This window comes from Cupressus sempervirens, chromosome 3 (genome assembly GCF_028749045.1).
Source record: "Cupressus sempervirens isolate cs-2001-9-10 chromosome 3, ASM2874904v1, whole genome shotgun sequence".
NCBI lineage: Eukaryota > Viridiplantae > Streptophyta > Pinopsida > Cupressales > Cupressaceae > Cupressus > Cupressus sempervirens.
The window spans coordinates 205,509,171-205,515,675 of record NC_143120.1 but is presented as its reverse complement, the minus strand read 5'-3'; positions in this window follow the sequence as shown (position 1 = coordinate 205,515,675).

Here is a 6,505-nt window from a genome sequence, read left to right as displayed (position 1 = left end):
ATTTCCTTAGTAAACATATCTGTTGGATTATCATCTATATGTATCTTCTCCAGCTTTAACTGTCTGTCATCCAAAACTAACTGAATGAGCAATTGTATGTGTTTTTTCTTTGAAGGTAGAGCATAACTCTTTGCAAGATGAATAACTCTTTGGCTATTTGTAAACAGATAATTATCCCTCTATGGGTCTCCCAATTCTTCCATGAAGAACTGAAGCTATATCATCTCCTTGGCTATCTTTGTAGCATCAACATACTCTGCCTTTGTAGTGGATAAAGCATTAACCTTTTGTAACTAAGAAACCCAACTCACTGCTGCCCCACCAATAGTAAATACATAACCTGTAGTATTTCATCTAGTATCAATATCCCCTACCAAATCTGAGTCAATATAGCCCTATAAATTAGTAGTAGAGCCCCCAAGATGTAAACACAAGTACTAGATGTTCCTCTTAAATATATGAAAATCTATTTAACTGCATTCCAATGCTCAAGCCCTAGATGACTCATATACCTACTAAAAACTCCCATTGCATTACCATAGCATACATTAAGCTTTCTACAACAAAAGTATAAGGTAAATTGGACATCTTATCATCCTTTGCTTGTATCTTTGGACATGTTTCCTTAGTCAAATTCAAATGACTAGATAAATGTGTGCATACAACTTTAGCATTCTCCATAGAGAAATGTTGCAACACCTTCGCAATATAACCAGCCTGAGATAAAGTCAATTTTATGTTCTTCCTATCTCTGCAAATTTTCATGCCAAGGATTTGTTTTGCTGCCCCCAAATCCTTCATTGCAAATGAATGTGCTAATTTTTCTTTTAACCCCTTAATGTGATCCATGCTAGACCCAACTACAAGCATATCGTCAACATATAAACATAAAATAATATAGTTGTCATCATCTAACCTCTTAAAATAAACACAATGATCTAAATGACACCTACTATATCCATGCTCATGCATAAAACTGCCAAATTTCAGATACCATTACCGAGGTGCTTGCTTCAAGCCATATAAACTTTTCTTCAATCTGTACACTAAGTTGTCCTTACCTTTGACCTCAAATCCCTATGGTTGTTCAATATGTATCTCTTCATCTAAATCACCATGAAGAAAGAACTTTTTAACATCAAGTTTCTCCAAATGCAAATCTTCAATAGCCACAACACTTAAAACAATATGAATAGAAGTCATTTTAACAACTAGAGAAAATATCTCATCAAAATCAATGCTTTCTTTCTATGCAAATCCTTTTACAACTTACCTGACTTTAAATATTTTCTTATCTCCATCCTCTTCTTTCAACCTATAAACCCATTTATTTTATAAAGCCCTTTTGCCTGTAGGCAACTTACATAACTACCATGTCTAATTTTTCAACAAAGAGTCCATTTCTTCTTTCATCGCAAACTCCCATTAAATCTTTGTATCCAGCTGCACAACTTTGTCATAACATTTAGGTTCACTAGCATCAGTAAGTAAAATAGAATACAAAGAAGGAGACAATCTTTCTAAAGGTTACTTAGCCTTGTTGACCGTCTAACATTCACTAGGGTATGTGGTATTTGTTGTTGTAGATCATGAGGAACTATTGGAACATCATCTTTTGGAGTATCATCTAGCACAACACAATCATTTTCTTTCTTCTCATGTTGCTACAACAAATCTTTGTACAACACTTTCTCATTGAATATGGCATCCCTGCTTTTTATAATTTTATGATTTCCAAAATCCCAAAGCCTATAACCAAATTAATCAATGCCATATCCAAAAAATACACATTTCTTTGACTTAGCTTCTAGCTTGGTTCTATTTTCAGAATCTATATGTGCAAATGCTTCACAACCAAAGGTTTTGAGAAAAGAATAACTCACCTTTTTACTAGTCCATGCTTCCTTTGAAATACCACAACCAAAAGGAGTAGAGGGACCTTTATTAATCAAATATACAATAGTATTGATAGCCTCCACCCACATGTTTAAGGGTAACCCAACATGCAACCCCATGCTCCTTGCATGCTCCATTATTGTCTTGTTCATGCATTCAACCACTCTATTTTCTTGTGGAGTTTTTGGAACAATTTTCTATCTATGAATACCATTAGTGGAAAAATAATATTCAAATTCATAATTGCAATTTACTCACCACCATTATTAGATCTGAGACATTTTAATCTTTTACCAGTCTCATTTTCAACCAAGCATTTCCATTTCTTAAAAGTTTGAAATAAATCAAATTTTTGTTTAAGGAAATAAACCCATACTTTTCTAATTGCATCATCAATAAATGTAACACAATAATGAGAGCCACCAAGTGAATATAATTGAGCTGGTCCCTATACATATGTATGCATGAAGTCTAATTTCTCATTCTTCTTTTCCTTTCCACTATTCACAAAACTCACTCTCTTTTTTTTTCCATAAACACAATTTTCACAAAAATCTATATTAACACATTTTAGACCTGGTAAAAATTTCTTTGAATGAAGTAATTTCATACCTTTCTCACTCATGTGCCCAAGTGTGTGGTGCCATAGTGTTGTATTAGAATTATAGCATTTGTTTGTTCTCCCTACTCAACTGCATTAATTATTCATCAGCATTCATTTTTCTCTGAAACAATCGAAGTACAAGGAACAATATGACCTGCACAAAGATATAATCTTCCCACTTTCACAGCTTTTGCTACTACAAGGGAACCTTTTGAAACCTTCCAATTTTTATTATTAAAAGTAACTACACAACCCTTATCACCGAGTTTCCCTGCTAAAATTAAATTCCTACTTAGCCTTGGAACATGTCTTACCTCATGTAGTAGCCAATGATTCCCATCTACAACTTAATCTTAACTTTTCCCTTTCCAACTATCTAACAGGGTTCATTATCGCCCAAATAAACAAGCCCAAAATCCCCTTGGACATAACCAATAAAATAACTTCTATGGGGTATAGCATGAAATGAAGCAACATAATCTAAAACCCATGAATCATCAACACTTTCTATAGAAAGAAGAAAAAAAGCCTCTTCAGATTTTATACTTACCACATATGCCTCCTTGTTCCTTTCTAGTTTATCTCCTTCATTGTTCTGTCAAGTCCATAAATCTTTCTTCTTATGCCCCAGTTTCCCATAGTACCAACAATCTCCCAGTCCTTTGGATTGAGACCTCTTCCCCTTTGACTTTCCTCTTGACTTCCCATGATTTCTAGAATTACTTCCTCTCTCAGTCATTTTGCCTCTAATTTATGTGTTCAAAGAACTTCCTAATATAGATCCATCTGAGGTTTTCCTATGAGTTTCCTCACTCAGAATAACACCAATCACATCATCAAATTTTAGGGTATTAGATCCAAAAACATAATTACTCACAACCATTACCAAGTCATTCCAACTTTCTGACAAATGACACAAAATCAAGAGAGCCCTAATTTCTTCATCAAAATTGACATTCATAGAAGATAATTGACTATTAATAGTATTAAAACCATTTAAATGATCTGCAACAGATCCACCTTCTACCATCTTCATATTAAATAAAAATTTCATGAGAATTACCTTGTTTGAAGCGAAGGGCTTTTCATACAATTTTGCTAGGTTTTGCATCAACTCATCTATCGTCTTTACTTTTTTAATGTTAAATGTCATAGATGATGCTAGACATAATCAAATGCTTCCAAGTGCCTTTCTATCTAAAATCTCCTAGTCCTGATCTGTCATAGTTCCCTATTTCTTTGTTTTTCCTTCCAATGGCTTCCATAAAATTTTCTAATAAAGATAGTCCTCCATTTGCATAAACTTCTCAACTTTTACCTTACCCTCATTTGCCTTTTCTCCCCCTCAACTGTGAGACCTTCCTACAGAGGATCACTAAAAAAAATGATGATGGTCTAGCTTAAAAAAACAAAAAACAACAATAGTCTAGCGCTAATATCACTTGTTAGGATTAACCACAAACATAAATAATAGTTACATGTAAATATAACCAATATCAAAAAATAATAAAGCGTAAAAATAAGAACACAAGACACAAATATTTAACATGGTTTACCCAATCCTTGGGCTACATCCACCAACATCAATTCCAATAATATTATTATCCAGTGATTACAATTTGCAATCCCTTACAACTCAATACTATCGCAAGAAGCTACAATATCACCATACATTATGAAATCTCTAACCCTAAGCCTTTTCATACAAGCTTGCACCTAGGGCAATGCCCCTTGACCCTGTCTTGGGGGCGTTGCCCCCAAACCCCCATATAAATAAGCTAGGGAGAAACTGCATCGACTAAACCTCCGAGTCTAATTAGGCTCCACATCACAACACTATGAACCATAGAAGAAGGGTTAGGATAAGTGAAAGGAATACTGTTATACGAAGGCTGCAAAGTTGGCAATGAAACATGAGGAACACTCACTAGAAAGAAGGGACAAGAATACCACTGAGAGGATTAGATACTCGAATAGAAGTAGTCATAATAAGTGGAATACAAGTGGAAATGCTAGATATAGGTACAGAGGTGGGCAAAGCAAGCTCAAGAGTAGAAATAAGAGAAGCCATCTTTGTTTCAGAAGTAATTTGATTCAAAGGCTGAACATGAGTATGGAAAAGGTGAGTAAGACCACACAAAATATTAACACAATGTTCATCATTACAGATTACTTTTTTAAGAGAATTAAAAAAAAGAAAAGTTTTGGTATTGTGATTTTCTTGTAAAATCCAATCATGTATTTTCTCAATCTTAGAAGCAAGCTTATCAAATTGTTCAGGAGGAACACTCAAAGCCTCATCCTTATCATGAGATGAGTGAGAAAAGTCATGCTCCATAGAGGGATTAGGATCATGAAAAATCATAGGGTCGGTAAGGTTTCAAAGAAGATGAGAAGAAGAATCCATATAAAAAAGAGTCAGGAGTCTACATCTTCTCCTAGTGAGAATACTATAAGTACATCTAAAGTAGTAAATATCATACACCAAATAAGACAAGAAGATACTTAAGAGATTTAACCTTATGACCTGAACTCCAAACCAATAGAATATAAAGCATACAAAGATAAATAAAAGATAATGCTAAATGAAAGATCTAACACAAAATCAGAAGTGGACGTGTCATAAGCTGGGTTCACCAATAAATGTGTGGTAGGAAATGTGAATCAAGGATACAAACCTAAGTTCATTACATAACGAAGAGAAACCTTTCAATCCCAATTCTACAGGACTAGGTCTAGAGAGATTAGTGCTAAGTAAGTGAACAAGGAGCACTAATGCAAACTAGATCTAGGAAGAACAGAGGAAATATGTCTAATTCCTTAAAGACCCTTAATGTGTATGTATAAGCTAAATGTAAGATATGCTAAAATGACAAAGGGGGAGAATGGACTCACCTTTGAAAATTGTTTTGTGCCACTTGTATTGATCAAAATGGGAGGAAATCTTCATATCTTGGCCTAAAACTATGTGACAAGTGGAACCCATAAACATTTTGGTGATCTATTAGGGGTAAATTGGTGCATCAAGGGTGTAGTGCGACCTCGATTGAGTGTGTCCGACCTTGATTTTGATTTTGCAGTTTCAGAGAAAGTAAAATAAGGTACTCCAATTTGCAACCTATTCATCAATTTGATATTCACAACCTATTATAGAAAAAGGGTTCTTTTGTTGATGGGGTGTTTTCCTTGGTCAAACCTCCATTAAAGAATTAACATTGAATTGAAATAACATGAATTTAAAGTAAATATACAAATTCACCTTACAAAACTAGATCTCTTGATTTAAAGTAATGTGCTTGACTTTACCAATGGTTTTGAACCAAGAAGATGAAGATGAATGGATGTAGAAGATTTGGCAAATTATCTTTAATAGATTCAAGAAGATCTTGAATATAAACTCATTTAATTATGTAAGTGCTTGAATTGTTGATATTCAATGGATGAATGCTTGAAGGCTTAAAACTTAAATTCTTGAGAGCTAGAGCTTGTGGTGCTTGAACACTTGTGAATGAGATATCTCGTTATGATTGTGGATAAGAAATGGGGAAAATGGAAGGTTTTATATAGAGATCAAAATTAACTAAGTCCTACTGGCTGACTATCTTAGAAGTTAACATCCAATCATTCTGAAAAATAGGATTCGAAGAAAAGGGGCCAAAATTAGGCCTCATCAGGGGTGCATTACGCCCTTGATTGGCCCATCAAGGGTGCAGTGAACCCCTAATTGTTAGGTGCACAAACCTTGGGGACAATTTGGACCCCAAAATAGGTCTTAAAATTCAAAATCATGCCCAAACTTTGAGCAAAGACTATTTTTGTGCCAAGAGCTAATTCCAAGTGGAAATCCCACCTTAAACTTATCACATGAACATAGGAGATTTAAAGAGGATCCATTAGATTTTACCTGAATTTTGCCTAGGGGAAAGGATAAAAAAGGGAAGAAGAAATGAAAGAAAGAGGGAGATTTATGATCTCACATTAAACATGTGTTAAACCTTCGTTAAA